This window comes from Schistocerca nitens, chromosome 3, assembly GCF_023898315.1.
Source record: "Schistocerca nitens isolate TAMUIC-IGC-003100 chromosome 3, iqSchNite1.1, whole genome shotgun sequence".
NCBI classification, from domain to species: Eukaryota; Metazoa; Arthropoda; class Insecta; order Orthoptera; family Acrididae; genus Schistocerca; species Schistocerca nitens.
The window spans coordinates 373,222,230-373,240,248 of NC_064616.1; the positions used below are offsets into that span (position 1 = coordinate 373,222,230).

At 44.6% G+C, this 18,019-nt stretch overlaps 1 non-coding gene across 1 annotated transcript; it reads right to left on the reverse strand.

The window, feature by feature from the left end:
- Positions 1–17,505: 17,505 nt before the first annotated feature.
- Positions 17,506–17,690, reverse strand: LOC126250433 (U2 spliceosomal RNA). Its single transcript, XR_007545681.1, has one exon. It is a non-coding gene; the product is annotated as a U2 spliceosomal RNA (small nuclear RNA).
- Between the last annotated feature and the right edge of the window lie 329 nt (positions 17,691–18,019).

Here is an 18,019-nt window from a genome sequence, read left to right on the forward strand (position 1 = left end):
TGAATCGGAAAAGCTTTGCGTGATCCGTATGGGTCCAATCGCACATAATAATAATAATAATAATTATAAATTCTCTAATATAGCTGATTTAAAAGTAAATAGTGATTCAGTGTTTCTTACTGGCAGAAATGTGGGGCACATCGCAACATATGGGATCTGGAAGGGTTTACTGCTCTGTGGTGCGTTTCCAAACAGCTGTCTGAAGATGACGACTTCTGCATTTAATGTCACCTTCCGCAGTGATAGACTAGCAGCAGTCTCGGTACTCCATTTTCGAAGAGACCTAAAGCGCTGATTCCTCATACTGGTGGTGCGTATTGCACCCACGTATATGACCAGTTTCAGTGTCCTATGTGCTGGTCATTCCTATCTCCAACTCTTAATACATTGCGTCTTTCATCTTTGTGTCTTACAATGAATAACCGCATGTGAACAAAGAGGGTATTTTACAGGACTTAAACCCTTAGAGCAGGCGCCATCAGTTGACAGTCCCAATGGTGGACGAATGGAATGAATTTCAAACACCGAGGCGAGCATGTACATACGCTCATTCCGCCACATGTTGAATGAATTTCGTGGGTTTTGTGTATTTTACATCAAGTTTCGTAATTTACTCGGTTTTCCTGATTTTCAGCGAATTTTACCAATTTATTCGAGTTCCAAATAACCACTCTTGACGACTTGTTACGTCAACACCACCATATATTGTGATTGGTAGAGGGTAGAGAGAAGCGCTTTGTAAATACTGTTTATTAGAGTTTAAAACATTTGAACAGTCCTGCACAGTGTCTCAAACACGTTATCCATTTGGTAGCTGGTAGTACAATGCTCATTAGCTAAGGAGGACGTAAAATTAACGGTAGTCAGATTCTTTATAAAGATCTATAAGGTGTTCCTGATACTTTTGTGGTCACACCTGAGCTTGTGATCCTATATACACTTATGCTCATAAATTAAGAATAATTGCAGAATAAGGTGATACACAACGTGGCACAAGACAAAACTGGCGTTAATAGTATAGGCACATAGGGAACACACACGACACAGATCTGTAAGTCAACGGTATTTGCGATAAGTTGAGAAAATCGTCCCGAAACACATGTGCTACAAAACGCCACTGTTTCCTGCGCATGTACCCCGACATCAATATGGGATATGATCACCATGCACACGTACACAGGCCGCACAACAGCTTGGCATACTCTGGATTAGGTGGTCGAGCAGGTGCTGGGGTATAGCCTCCCATTATTGCATCAGTGCCTGTCGGAGCTCCCAAAGTGTCGTAGGGGTTGGAATACACGCAGCGATACGCCGACCGAGAGCATCTCAGACCTGCTCGACTGGATTTAGGTCTGAAAAACAGGCAGGCCACTCCATTCGCCTGATATCTTCTGTTTGAAGGTACTCCTTCACGATGGAAGCTCGGTGGGGCCGTGTGTTACCATTCATCAGGAGGAAGGTGAGACCCACTGAACAGCTGAAAAGGCGGACATACTGGTTCAAAAAATGGTTCAAATGGCTCTGAGCACTATGGGACTCAACTGCTGAGGTCATTAGTCCCCTAGAACTTAGAACTAGTTAAACCTAACTAACCTAAGGACATCACAAACATCCATGCCCGAGGCAGGATTCGAACCTGCGACCGTAGTGGTCTTGCGGTTCCAGACTGCAGCGCCTTTAACCGCACGGCCACTTCGGCCGGCGACATACTGGTGCCAAATGACGTCCCGATACACCTGACCTATTACAGTTCCTCTGTCAAAGACATGCAGGGGTGTACGTGCACCAATCGTAATCCCACCCCATACCATCAAACCACGACCTCCATACAGGTCCCTTTCAAGGACATTAAGGGGTTGGTATCTGGTTCCTGGTTCACGCCAGATGAAAACCCTGCGAGAATCACTATTCAGACTACACCTGGACTCTTCTGTGAACATAATCTGGGACCACTGTTCCAATGACCATGTACTGTGTTCTTGACACCAAGCTTTGCGGGCTCTCCTGTGACGAGGTGTCAGTGGAATGCACCTTGCAGGTCTCCGGGCGAATAAACCATGTCTGTTCAGTCGCCTGTAGACTGTGTGTCCAGAGACAACTGTTTCAGTGGCTGCGGTAAGGTCCCGAGCAAGACTACCTGCAGCACTCCATGGCCGTCTGCGGGCACTGATGGTGAGATATCGGTCTTCTTGTGGTGTTGTACACTGTTGACGTCCCATGCTGTAGCGCCTGGACACGTTTCCTGTCTGCTAGAAACGTTGCCATAATCTTGAACTTTGTGGCACACGGAGGGCCCGTGCCACGGCCTGCTGTGTTTGATCAGCCTCCCGTCGCCCTGGTATTCTACTCCTCATAACGTCATCAATACGTGTTCTTTGAGCCATTTTCAACACACAGTCATCATTAGCACGTCTGAAAACGTCGGCAAACTTACTAGCTGCACTGTACTCTGACATGCACCAACACACCTCTGTGTATGTGGACTGTTGCCAGGGCCACCGTGCGACGACCGCAGGTCAAATGCACCGCATGGTCATACCCTGAGGTGATGTAAACCCTCTAACCACCCACCAGAGCGTTGTTTCACCATGTATCAGCATTATCCTTAATTTATGAGCATGAGTGTACACACGTTTATTACTCTAAATGGGGCGGTCATCCATGTTAAACAATTTATTTTAGCTGTCATATCGTTGTCCGTGATCAGTTACAGTTTCCCTAGTTCCCTGTGCTTCCATATCGACTTTTACTCATATTCCTCTTGCTGTTCCCATGTACAAGAATTTTCCTGCACCAATCAGATATGTAAGTACTCTCTAATTCGCTCTCAATTTACACGCATTTTGTCGTATTTTCCTTCAATTTATTCGTGTTTTCCGTCAATTTTCTTAATTTTTCCTATTTTATGTCACTTATCCTCAAATTATCATGATGTCGCTTGTGGCCACATATTCTAAATTTCCTTGTAAATGTAGTAAAACTATCAATAACTAGCACAACTGCTGTTTTTTTCTGTACGTCTGTGCTGGTGAATCCACCTTCGACATCTCTCCGGAATTATCACATGGCGGATTTACTGTCGACACGTATCTGGGCCGTAGTGCATGGTGAATCCACTTACAAACCCTATCCCAGCCATAACGCGTGGTGAATCCACCTCCGAATCCTGTCTTGGCCATAACGCATGATGGATTCACCTACTAGCACTATCCTGGTCCTATCCCTAATCTAGTTTGTGCCATGGTGATCTCGCCCCCCCCCCGACTCCCCCCTCCCTCCCTCCCCCCCCCCGTGAAAGCGATGAAGATGCGCGCGCGCACACACACACACACACACACACACGCACACGCACACGCACACGCACACACACACATGCAGAAAATAGTACAATTGCAGTAGGTGTTGACAATTGTACTACATTTCCATGCAAATTTGGAATATGTTGCCACAAGTGACCACATGATCACTTGAGCAGAAGTGACATAAAGTCAGGAAATACCGAAAATTGACGGAAAACACAAACTGAGGGAAAACACGACAAAATGCGGGAAAATTGAGGGAGACGCGAGAAGACTTACGTGTCTCTTTGGTGCAGGCAATTTCTTGTGCATGGGAACGAGTGTGTGACAGCAAGAGGAATAAGGCTAAAAGTCGACATGGAAGCACTGGGAATCAGGAAAACTGTAACTGATCGTGGACAGCGATAAGACGGCTGGAATAGGTTGTTTAACTTGGATGAAAGACAAATGTAGAGTAATAAATTTATACACAACAGATCACAAGCCCAGGTGTGACCCGAAAGTTATCGGCAACTGCCTTATAAATTTTTATAAAGAGTCTGCACCGGTGATACTATTAATATTAAGTCCTCGTCAGCTAAAGAACGTTGTATTACCAGCCTGGGTGACTGCAATATACACTCCTGGAAATTGAAATAAGAACACCGTGAATTCATTGTCCCAGGAAGGGGAAACTTTATTGACACATTCCTGGGGTCAGATACATCACATGATCACACTGACAGAAACACAGGCACATAGACACAGGCAACAGAGCATGCACAATGTCGGCACTAGTACAGTGTATATCCACCTTTCGCAGCAATGCAGGCTGCTATTCTCCCATGGAGACGATCGTAGAGATGCTGGATGTAGTCCTGTGGAACGGCTTGCCATGCCATTTCCACCTGGCGCCTCAGTTGGACCAGCGTTCGTGCTGGACGTGCAGACCGCGTGAGACGACGCTTCATCCAGTCCCAAACATGCTCAATGGGGGACAGATCCGGAGATCTTGCTGGCCAGGGTAGTTGACTTACACCTTCTAGAGCACGTTGGGTGGCACGGGATACATGCGGACGTGCATTGTCCTGTTGGAACAACAAGTTCCCTTGCCGGTCTAGGAATGGTAGAACGATGGGTTCGATGACGGTTTGGATGTACCGTGCACTATTCAGTGTCCCCTCGACGATCACCAGTGGTGTACGGCCAGTGTAGGAGATCGCTCCCCACACCATGATGCCGGGTGTTGGCCCTGTGTGCCTCGGTCGTATGCAGTCCTGATTGTGGCGTTCACCTGCACGGCGCCAAACACGCATACGACCATCATTGGCACCAAGGCAGAAGCGACTCTCATCGCTGAAGACGACACGTCTCCATTCGTCCCTCCATTCACGCCTGTCGCGACACCACTGGAGGCGGGCTGCACGATGTTGGGACGTGAGCGGAAGACGGCCTAACGGTGTGCGGGACCGTAGCCCAGCTTCATGGAGACGGTTGCGAATGGTCCTCGCCGATACCCCAGGAGCAACAGTGTCCCTAATTTGCTGGGAAGTGGCGGTGCGGTCCCCTACGGCACTGCGTAGGATCCTACGGTCTTGGCGTGCATCCGTGCGTCGCTGCGGTCCGGTCCCAGGTCGACGGGCACGTGCACCTTCCGCCGACCACTGGCGACAACATCGATGTACTGTGGAGACCTCACGCCCCACGTGTTGAGCAATTCGGCGGTACGTCCACCCGGCCTCCCGCATGCCCACTATACGCCCTCGCTCAAAGTCCGTCAACTGCACATACGGTTCACGTCCACGCTGTCGCGGCATGCTACCAGTGTTAAAGACTGCGATGGAGCTCCGTATGCCACGGCAAACTGGCTGACACTGACGGCGGCGGTGCACAAATGCTGCGCAGCTAGCGTCATTCGACGGCCAACACCGCGGTTCCTGGTGTGTCCGCTGTGCCGTGCGTGTGATCATTGCTTGTACAGCCCTCTCGCAGTGTCCGGAGCAAGTATGGTGGGTCTGACACACCGGTGTCAATGTGTTCTTTTTTCCATTTCCAGGAGTGTATATCGAGTCTTCAGTTTTTAACAGCAGTGATTCTAGATCAGTGACAAGGGGTTTGTGAAGTGCTGTCATTCCAGCCGTGTACAACTGCTTGACAGTTGTTGTATTTGGAAAACACTGTACACGGAGTTAGTGCTGCATAGCATGTAATTTCACGTGTCAGACACTACTGCTATGCATTTCTGCGTAAGATGTAGTTGTTTCATGCATTTTCTGTTGCTGACAATATCCTTGTAGGACTGATTAGGGCATAGCATAATTTACGACCAGTAAAATGACGTGAACAGTGTGTGCTATGCACCCCTGGAATATAGATAGAGCACGTATCACAAAGAATCTACGGTTTTTTTTTCCTTTGATGCAGTAGGTTTTATCACCTAAAAGTTTCCCACCATAGTGGCTGGGACAAAAATATGCAGAGTGAATGTGTGTCATGTGTTGGAAATATATTTCCTGTACTGTAGTGTTAACTGCATTCCACTCCATGTGACTAATATGTCGCAAGCCAGAGTGCTTTTACATTATAGCATATTTAAGTGCAGAACTGGGTGTATTTATGCTCTGCGATCATTTCTCTCTTTCCACTACCTTCTTGGTATGGCATCCAAACACTGCAACAATACTACAGAATTGATAGCACAAGTTATTTACGTAAAATTTTTCAAACTCCTTTCATTTGGAGCACCATCATGATAAACCATACGTTTGTTCTTCTTAACCGTCTATGACGTCACCATAACACCCACAAATGTATCACGTTCGAATGTGTTTTACACCAATAAGGAGTGCTAACCTTAGCGTGGTTGCATCTAGAGAGATTGAGTGTAACTGGATGGGAGACATCAGTAAGATTGGTACAGTATTCGCAGAACAGTAGTTACGGTAGTGGAATGAGAATACCAGTCTACATCACTAGCGTGTGTCGGTTCTGCAGTTTTGGTGTACATGTTTTTACTTTTTTTATTTGGAGTTGAGCCTCTATGGACTGTGTGGTAACAACCAATTTCATTTTAGTGTCTAGGTCTTGTTTTTTCCATCTTTGACTTCCTGCCAGTATCTTCTGAGCCCACCAAGAAGTGCCTGTTTATGCATTTCGGACATAGGTCCTCTCCGTCTTTTGGACCATTTTAAAACCTTGGTAGCTGTTCACCAATCTTCTAAATCTGTTCCTGTCAGGAATTTTCTCTCTGAGGTACCAGTCCACCTGAGATCTTTTTCACGTTCTTCGAACCATCTCGACCTTGTTTTCTTAGATTGGATGAAACTTCATATTCTTTTTGTTAGTTGGTCACCGTCCATCCTCATGAGATGACAGTAAAATAACAATCATCTCTTCTCAATGGAAGCTGTGATAGGTTCTACCTTTCTGTAGAAGTCCTCATTTGCTCTCATTCGCCATTTTCCATCAACCCAACTGATACCTAGGATTTTCCTTAATATCCTACGCTCTCGCTTTTCCAGCCTCTCAGCTTTACCTTGTCTATTCATGGTCAAAGCTTCGGACGCATATAAGCCCTCAGATTTTACGATTGTATTATAATGTCGGAACTTATCCCCTATACTCATAGACTTTTTGTTATAGGAATTCTTTATCAGTTGGTATGCCTGGTCTAACTTCCACATCCTGACATTAATTCCTTCTTCTAATCCATTCTCCTGGATGACTTCACCGAGATACCTGAAATTCTTAGCTCGTTCGATTTTTCCCAGATTGGTGATCATCCATTCAAGTCTATCGCAGATGTTCATTATATTCTTTGTCTTTTGAATAGAGATAACGAGTCTAACTTTTTCAGCAATTTCTGACAGCCTGTTGATCTTGTTGACTGCTGACTCTATGTTGTTAGCAAAAATGGCCATGTCATCAACAGAGGCCAAGCAGCCAATGTACACTCCTTTGTTCTTAGGACCAAGTCTGAAGCGCTCTTCATTTGTTTCTTCTTGGGTTAACAACCTTCTCCACTCCTGAATGACCTTTTCCAAGACGCAGTTGAAAAGGAGTTGGGGTAGTCAATCTCCTTGTCGTATGCCCGTTCTGATTGTAAAGGGATCTGAAATCTCACCCATAAACTTTATTTTTGACACTGTGTTAGTGAGAGTTTGTTTGATCAGCTTTCTTGATATATCATCCACCCCGAGCTCTTCCAAAATATTCATTAATGCCTCTCGGTCGATGGAGTCACACGCCTTCTGAAAATCAACAGACACGACCACATAGTTATTTCCTTCAATTTTTTGTACCTGATCATGTTCTTCAGGTTAAAGATCTGTTCTGGGCAAGAACGGCCCTTTCGGAAACCAACGTGATATTCTCCAATCAATTGGTCAAGATGACCTTCTATTATGCTCTGCATTGCTTTAGAGAGAATCTTATATGGAACAGATACCAATGAGATGTCCCTATAGGTACTGACATTCTTTTTATCGCTTTTTTGTGTAGAGGATGGATTAAAGCTGACTGCCATTCAGTTCGTATCATCCCAGTTCTCCTTGTCTCCTCAAAAAGTTGGACTAGTACATCTAAAGTTCCATTATTTTCCAGCTTCAGTAGTTCCGCTGCTATTGAATCCTCTCCAGCTGCCTTATTATTCTTAAAGCTGTTGATGATCTCTTTGAAATCCTCTTTATCAGATGGAGATGAATTGGGTAGTTTGTGGATCAGGGCACATACAGGGAATCTTTCTTTCGGTTCATCACAGTTAAGTAGGTTTTCAAAGTAACGAGACATGATCGTGCAGTTTTCTTTGTTGGTCAGGCCGAGCTTTCCATTTTCATCTCTAAAACAAAGGCTAGGGGCTTGGTATCCTTTCAAATTCGACTAGAATGCCTGATAGAGGCCTCTGGCATTGTTTTCCCCGAAATCCTGATCGATCTGTTCTAACTGCTGTTTCTCATACAATCGCTTAGCACTTCGTAAAGTTCTGGCTGCGTGTTTTCAAACTTCACGGAATACATCAAAATCTTAAGGTCTTCTGGTCGACTTCCACTTTTTCCAGGTTTTGTTCATTGAGCCACCACCTCATCACAAACCTCACTCTACCATTCTCTTCTTAGCTGTCAGGGTTGCAGTATTAACTGCTTTTTGGATCATGGAGGCGATGTCCGTCCATTTATGAGATTCAAATGTCAGTGGCTGGTGGTATTATTTCAATACGCTGTGATTGCTTTTGAGCTTCGCAACGTCATATTTATGAATTTTATTTCCGGTTTTCACGGCCTTATTGAGAGTGATGAAATTCATTTTGATTTTGGATAGGTAATGATCTGAGTCAAACTGGGCACACGCATTGCCTGATGATCGCCAAGTCTTCTAGCTTACTTGGCTTCTGCTTGTAAAATGTTGACATTATCTGAAGACTAAAGGCTGGACACAGATTGACGAGTCTTACACCATTTTTGTTTGTCATCTTCTGGGTACGATACTTTTCAATTGTTGATCTGAATTGCAGTTCTATTCCCAGCTGAGCGTTAGAGTCACCTGTTGCTGTTGTGGTCTTCAGTCCTGAGACTGGTTTGATGCAGCTCTCCATGCTACCCTATCGTGTGCAAGCCTCTTCATCTCCCAGTACCTACATCCTTCTGAATCTGCTTAGTGTGTTCATCTCTTGGTCTCCCACTACGATGTTTACTCTCCACGCTGCCGTCCATTGCTAAATTTGTGATCCCTTGATGCCTCAGAACATGTCCTACTAACCGGTCCCTTCTTTTTGTCAAGTTGTGCTACATACTCCCCTTCTCCCCAATTCTATTGAATACTCCATCATGAGTTATGTGATCTACCCATCTAATCTTCAGCATTCTCCTGTAGCACCACATTTCGAAAGCTTCTATTCTCCTCTTGTCCAAACTATTTATTGTCCATGTTTCACTTCCATACATGGCTACACTCCATACAAATACTTTCAGAAACGACTTACTGACACTTAAATCTATACTCGATGTTAAGAAATTTCTCTTCTTCAGAAACGCTTTCCTCACCATTGCCAGTCTACATTTTATATCTTCTCTACTTCGACCATCATCAGTTATTTTGCTCCCCAAATAGCAAAACTCCTTTACTACTTTAAGTGTCTCATTTCCTAATCTAATTACCTCATCATCACCTGACTTAATTCGACTACATTCCATTATCCTCGTTTTGCTTTTGTTGATGTTCATCTTATATCCTCCTTTCAAGACACTGTCCATTCCGTTCAACTGCTCTTCCAAGTCCTTTGCTGTCTCTGACAGTAGGATCTTTATATTCTTAGATGGTATTTTCTCTAACTCTTTTTCAAGAAGGTCCCAGAACTGTTCAACGTACTCAGGATTGCGTCTGTTGTCTTCACTGATTGGTGCATGCGCACTGATCAGTGTGTATCCTTTGTTACCACAGCTGAGAGTTAGGACAGAAAGTCTCCCAGAGCGGTTGAAGAACTCTACGATTGAACTGACAACCTTCTTACGAGCAACAAAAGCTGCGCCAAGTACAGACATGTTCTTACCTATTTTGACTGCTCTTTTGCCTTATCTGGTTTCGTGAATGGAAAAGATGGTTACATCATGTTTATCCATCATCATCGTCAACTCTTTGTGTTTCCCAACTTTCAATAGAGAATTGACGTTCAGAATCCCAAAATAATAGTTCTGTTTTGTCTTGAATTTTGTATGTGTAGTCGTGTCTTCGAGCTCCCCAGAATCCATAGGCCTGATTGCACTCCTAAGAGTAGTAGATTCCCTCACAGAGGTACTACCTGGGGTAGTGTCCTTTTTGTTTTGTGACGACATTCCATGATGCTTGGCTGTTCAAACTAGTGTGTGTCGGACAAGTCCTTCCCGGTAATAGAACAGAGATTGTAAGCCCCGGAGCTTGATAATAGGCCGCTCCTCTGGTGTCAGACGCCATCTGCTGCCGTTTCTCTGAAGAACAGACGCTGCTAAATGAAGATAGTTCATCCGCTTTATCCATCGTTGGGACATGGTTGTCGTCTTCCACCTCCAAAACCGTTGACCATCTTCACCGTCACCCTGGCAGGGACCCTCACAGGGTACTATCATCTGGGCCAGCTCCATTAAGGTTTTTTAAAGAGATGTTACTCCTCTATCACTGCCTTTTTGTTATGGCTTGTGACAGAGTCTGGCTCTGGCGGGGTTGGTGCACATATTATTCTCTTTCCAAAAGCAAAATATCGAAGTGTTTTGATTACATGGAACTCAGGTCCTTCTGTTAACTCAAAAGACGTCAAATGTAGCAGGTATAGTGCCCCTTGCATCCGGTCAGTTCCATATTAAACCGGAAACACCGTCACAGGGAGGGTTGGTTAAAGACAGAGGAACATTTACAAGATAAATATAGAGACTGTCTAGAGTTTTGCTCAGGATCCTTAGCCGACAGTTTCAACAAAGGTGGAGGTCGTTTAGAAACAGAGAGCACAATGCTGCTCTGGATATGATTCGTTTGTTAGGGTGGTAAACATAAAAGATGTCAGTTAGATCTTTCTCAATGAAGAGCCAAAGAAACTGGTACACCTGCCTAATGTCTTGCAGGGCCCCCACGAGCACGCATAAGTGCTGTAACACGACGTGGCGTTGACTCGACTAATGTCTGAAGTAGTGCTGGAGGGAACTGACGCCATGAATCCTTCAAAACTGTCCATAAATCCGTTACAGCACGAGGGGGTGGAGACCTCTTCTGAACAGCACGTGGCAACGCATCCCAGATACGCTCAAATGTTCATGCCTGTGGAGTTTGGTGGTCAACGGAAGTGTTTAAACTCGAAGAGTGTTCCTGGACCCACTCTGTAGCAATTTTGGACGTGTTATGAGGTGTCGCATTGCCCTGTGGAATTGCCCAAGTTAGTCGGAATTCACAATGGACATGAATAGATGCAGGTGATCAGACAAGATGCTTACGCACGTGTTACCTGTCAGAGCCGCATTTAGACATATCAAGGGTGCAAGATCACTCCAACTGCACACGCCCCATACCATTACAGAGCCTTCAACAGCTTGAGCAGTGCCCTGCTGACATGCAGGGTCCATGGGTTCATGAGGTGGTCTCCATGCCCGTACACGTCCATCTATTCAATACAATTTGAAACGATATTCGTCCGACCAGGCAACATGTTTCCAGTCATCAACAGTCCTATGTCGGTGTTGACGGGCCCGGGCGACGCGTAAAGCTTTGTGTTGTACAGTCATGATGGGTAAACGAGTGGTCCTTAGGCTCCGAAATCACATATCGATGATGTTTCGTTGAATTGGTCGCACGCTGACACTTGTTGATGACCCAGCATAGAAATCTGTAGCAATTTTCAGAAGGGTTTCGCTTCTGTCAGGTTGAACGATGTTCTGCAGTCTTCGTTGGTCCCGTTTTTGCAGGATTTTTTTCTGGGCGCAGCGAAGTAGGACATTTGATATTTTACCGGATTCCTGATATTCACGGCACACTCTTGAAGTGGTCGTAAAGAAAAATCCCCACTTCATCGCTACGTCGGAGATGTTGCGTCCCTCACTTGTGCGCTGACTACACCACGTTGAGACTCATTTAAATCTTTAAAAGCTACCATTGTAGCAACAAAATGGTTCAAATGGCTCTGAACACTATGGGACTCAACTGCTGAGGTCGTAAGTCCCCTAGAACTTAGAACTACTTAAACCTAACAAACCTAAGGACATCACACACATCCATGCCCGATGCAGGATTCGAACCTGCGACTGTAGCGCTCGCGCGGTTCCAGACTGTAGCGCCTAGAACCGCTCGGCCACCCCTGGCCGGCTTTGTAGCAACAGTAACCGATCTAACAACTATGCCAGACACTTGTTGACTTATATAGGCGTTGCCGACCGCAGTGCAGTATTCTGTCTGTTTACTTACTTCTGTATTTGAATACATCTGCCTGTACCAGTTTCCTTGGCGCTTCAGTGTAGTTTTTGCAAATTCTCTCTGTTGACATCTATCCCTAATCCCTACCTTAAGAAACAGTATTTGTGCCACGTGATGTGGGCAGTGTAACAGAGTACACGATACGTCCACATGTACAATTATCAGCGAAGACATTATGACCATCTACCTAAAAGCTTGTGTGTCCATTCTTAGCATGGGTAACAGCAACATCGCTCTGTGGCATGAGTGCAGTGCGGCCTTGGTAGGTCGCTGGAGTGAGTTGGCATCATATTTGCATGCACAAGTCACCTAAATCCCATAAATTCTGGAGAGGGAGTGATGAGCTCTGGCACCACGTTCAGTAGCATCTCAGATGTGTCCGATGAGGTACATATCTGGTGAGTTAGAGCGACAGCACATTAGAGCGACAGCACATCATTTTGAACTGAACACTGTGTTTCTCGACATGGCACATTATCTTCTTGAAAATACGATCGTCATGAGCGGGTGCTGGTGGTCTCCACGTTCGCCGTCATGGTGCCTTGCATGAGCTCCACTGCAGCCATGGATGCGCATGTGTATGTTCCCTAGTTCATAATGGAGTAGCCACCAGATTGTCTCCATCCCACAGTACGAATGTCAAGAAGATGTTACGACTGTACTGAGCACTGAGGGGCTTTTACGTAAGAGCTGCCATTAACAACTGATGCTACAGCACTTACTATAAAATTCATTTGTCGCGATTACGGCAACTCGACAGTCTGTTCAAAATTCACACAATACACTCTTCTCTGCTGTCCTAAACCACTATATTGCGCTCCACTTGATCGATTTCGGACACGGCTACCAACCCACTACAATCCCCAGATGCGCAGCACGTCCGGCTCTTAGCATCGCTCAGAACCAACTCCTCAACGTTGGCCGCCCTATGCACCCTCAAAACGACTGCCTAACTCAAAACAATGTTTGACAAAAATTACGGATATTATAAAACTAAACACATGTGATATCTTTATAAATATAGAAATTTTCCGGGCAATAACAATTTAAAGTCCTATTGTTTGTATCTGCCACCGTTTTCTCACAGATAATACTCTTGTGTCGTAATTTTGCTTTCCCATATTTTTTATGCTAAACATAAATAAACAAATAAAAATATATACTTAATTACTCATGTATCTCTTTAAACTTTAGAATGCTGCTGCTAGTTTCGCCACCTTAACTAATTTATTACCAAAAACACAGTTTCTCTCAGTCGAAACATATATTCCGATCTCTCATTCAAAAATGGTACATGTTTTGCTAAATCGGCTATGATTGCTCGATGCAGGTCTACTAGCTGCATCCGTAGACACTTTGTTTATATTAATCGGACAAGGGATTGCCGAAATATTAGCTTTTGAACTTCCATAAACTTACAATTTTTAGACAACAATAACTTTTAAACTATTATATATTTTTGTGGCGCTTCTAGATAATTTAGCTTTCCATATTTTTCTGTCCATGAGTGCCATCTCATACATCCGTGTTACCCTTATTTCTGTTTTTATCGATTTTTCTCTGGCATATAAATTTCTCCAAGCGCGCCAACACGGCCATATGCACTCCTGCCAAGCGTCCACTCGGGTTTTTCCAACGGCGCGTACACGCTGGCTGTTCGTCACGGGGGTTCGATTCCCGGCGGGGTCAGGGATTTTCTCTGCCTCGTGATGGCTGGGTGTTGTGTCCTGTCCTTAGGTTAGTTAGGTTTAAGTAGTTCTAAGTTCTAGGGGACTTATGACCACAGCAGTTGAGTCCCATAGTGCTCAGAGCCATTTTTTTGTTCGTCACGGCCCCGTGGCAACCGCCAGCCACGTGCCCTGCGGCGGGAAACTGCCGCTCCAATCTCCCGCCACAGGTTGTACGCTCGCAGTGTGCACATTAAAGGCGACGAATTCGCGCCTTCTTATGGGATTATGAAGAAAATATCAGAATTCCTCAGACCATGCAATGCTCTGCCACCCCGCCAACACCCAGTGTCAATGGTCACGTACCCAGTTCAGTCACAGTTGCTGATGTCATGGTGTTAAAATTGGCTCATGGATGAGTCATTACCTGTAGGTGCTCATTGCTAGGAGTGTTCGGTTCACTGTATGTTCATACCCATATGAACTCTGCCCAGCACCAAAGTCTGATGTATGTTCCACCACAGTTCGCCGTCAGTTCTGTTTTATCAGTATACCCAGTCTATGACATCCTACATTTGCAATGAGAGCTGGTCGCCCATTCCCACGTTGTGTGGATGTAGTTTCACCTTGGATTCGTCATATGTTGATGACGATCACCACAGAGCTCCTTGACCACGCGGCAAGCCGTGCAGTTTCTGAAATGTTCATGCTGAGTCTCCAGGCTATCACATTCTAGTTTTGGTCAAATTCACATGGATTGTAAGCCTCACCCATTCTAAACACAGATAGCACACTCACTGATACTCCATGCACTGTGCATGTGTGTGACCAGTAGTCATTCATCATCAGGTGATGTTAGTATCAGCTGCGTGGGTTTATATCAAATGGTTCAGATGCCTCAAAGCACTATAGGACTTAACATCTGAGGTCATCAGTCCCCTAGACTTAGAACTACTTCAACCTGGCTAACCTAAGGACGTCACACACATTCATGCCCGAGGCAGGATTCGAAGCTGCCATCGTAGCAGCCGCGTGGTTCCGGACGGAAGCGCCCAGAACCGCGGGTTTATGTCAGTAGTCTGTCAGTGGTTATAATGGTCTGGCCGATCAGTGTTATTTAGCACTTGAAAACTAATGGTGGTTAGCAATGATATAGAAATTGAGACCCATGCTTGAATGTCACTGGCTATTAGTATCACGATGCCGAGGTGATGAGACGTTTTGTTGATGTGACAGTTCTCCAGGAGCGTTGGTTTGGAACTCAATTAATTCGGTATAATGCGTTAAAATTACGAAAAACCTTGTACAATTACTGAAATTGATGTAAGATACACAAAATTGGTGGAAATACGACAAAAATATGGAAGAATTGATGAAAATCATTCCATTCCTCCACAAGTGGGAATGAAAATTGATGGTTCATGCTATTCATACTCAATGGGATTACAACCTGTAGAAAACCCTGTTATTCAACATCCCAGGAAGTTTCATATCAGCGCACACTCCGCTGCAGAGTGAAAATCGCATTCTGGAAACATCCCCCAGGCTGTGACTAAGCCATGTCTCCGCAGTATCCTTTCTTTCAGGAGTGCTAGTTCTGCAAGGTTCGCAGGAGAGCTTCTGTAAAGTTTGGAAGGTAGGACACGAGATACTGGCAGAAGTAAAGCTGTGAGGACCGGGCGTGAGTCGTTATTCGGTAGCTCAGATGGTAGAGCACTTGCCCGCGAAAGGCAAAGGCCCCGAGTTCGAGTCTCGGTCGGGCACACAGTTTTAATCTGCCAGGAAGTTTCATATCAGCGCACACTCCGCTGCAGAGTGAAAATCTCATTCTGGATGCTGTTATGCATTGCAACCCATGAAAATTAAAGATGCAGTGTCCAAAGAGTAGGAGGTCAGGAAGACAACCACCTTGGACACCGAAACAGTGGTCACACACGTGGGTGCCGTACGCACCACCCATATGAGGAATCAAAGCTCTTGGTCTCATCAAAACACCGACACAGCTACTACCCATAACTGAGCTAGATGAGATTAAATGTAGAGGTCATGATCATCAGGCAACTGTTTGGAAACGCTCCACGATGCAGTAAAATCTTTCAGTTTCCATATATTGCGATGTCCTCCACATTTTTTTTCAATAAGGAACACCACCCCTGTCTTTAATTTCAACAAACATGTGTGTTGTGGGAGCAGCTTACTTTACACCATGCGAAGTTCAGCATTCTTTGAGAGCCATTGGATTGAAATGTGTTAATGTCGGTGGCTGTGTACAAAGCTGCTTCAAGGTGTCACAGGAAAGAAGCAATTTATCAAACTGATAATGAAACAACAACACAAAAACACTGTATTGTAATTGATAGTCCATGGGATATGGTATTGCTCCAGTACAGGTGAGGAAACTTTACACAGGTACGTGGAAGTGACTTCAATGAGTGGCCACCTGCTCCAAATTACCAATACATGTTATGTATTTAGTAGAATCAACACATTTGGACGATGTCAACACACACATGATATGTGTTTCGATATAAGGAAGTGAAAGACACGGTAAAATCTTACCGTGTTCTGTACTTGGTGACGTTAGCGAAATTTTCATAGTTCGTAATTTTACTCCATTGGATTATATAAACGTCATTATCAGAGAGAGAGAGAGAGAGAGAGAGAGAGAGAGAGAGAGAGAGAGAGAGAGAGAGATAGTGAAGGCAATGAAGACTCTGACACCATTAGACTTTCGTATTTCCAGTGTGGTAATCATAGGAATACGATAAAGGAGATTAGAACACGTGCAGTGACCTCGAGGGAGACATCTCTTACTCATCGAAATCAGATGGATTCAAATGATATATATCGAAGACTGGAGGATTCGTGAGAATACGGCAGGTGACTGACACTCTGACAAAAGGTTAGTCGAGAGGGGAGCTCTATGCTGTTCCTTCTAATTACTGCTGACAAACATATTACAGCCTCTCACATACATCTCACAAAGTGACTACAGTGAGAAAAGTAGGGGCTAATACGAAGGGTTTTACCGAGAGACTATCAGCAGCAGAAGTTCCTCCTAATCTTTTCTCGATAAATAAGAGACATCATTGTTCTGTGAGTTTTGTGTGTCTATAAATGGATGGGCTGACATCTTGATAGGTAGAGAAAATTAACATCTACATATGTATCCATACCTCCCAAGCCATCGTACGTTATGTGGCAGAGGGTACCCTGTACCACTACTAGTCATTTCCTTTGCTATTCCCCTCGCAAACAGAGAGAGGGGAAGAGAGACTGTCTGTATCCCTCTGCATGAGAATTGATTTCTCGTATCTTATGTTTGTGGTCCTTACACGAGATATATGTTGTCGGTGGTAGAATGCTCAAATATCGGTTCTCAGCAGCATTCCTCGAGAAGAACGTCGCCTTCTACCTGGCGAGTGTAATCCGAGTGAAGGAAAAAGGATTTCTCGCCAAGCAAAGGAGCTCTCATGACCAGTTTAATTAATTACTCAAGCAGTTTCATAAAAATGACATGCTACCGGGCGGATGGAATTGAGGGAGAAAGTACCACGGATGTGATTTCGCGAGTTAGAGTGGTAAACAGGCGTGTTTTCGCTGAGGCTAGATCTGTTAACGTTCATGGTAATAAAATCAGCTATATTATCGAATTTATAATGTGATACATACAGTACTATTAGCCTTATAGTAGAGCATGCTCTTAGCTCTCTGTCATGATTTAAAATTGTGTTTAATATTCTAGTCCTGTGATGCAGGATATAACAGATATTAAGCTGATAAGAACAGATTTTTTTTTACTGGATGAGAAAGTAGGTAGAGGAAATATAACGCATGACATATTGTTGTACAGGATTTTCACAACAACTAACGATACTTCAGCGATGTGAAAACGTGAATATGGTCCAATTTCTTCTGTCTTCGAAAAAACTCGTATAAAAAGAAAGAATCTATGTTTCATGTGAGAAATTCGAGGTGTATTGATAATCACACACCAATTTAAGGTTGAGTAAAGTGGATTTTTGAAACTCGTTATGCCCAGGCTGTCTCTGCTTGTCTCGCAGTGTCCGCAGCGAGTGGGCGACCTGAAGCTAGGGCTTCGCCTAACGTGACCGGCGGTTACAGTGGAAGTTTACGGCTAGTTTGCTC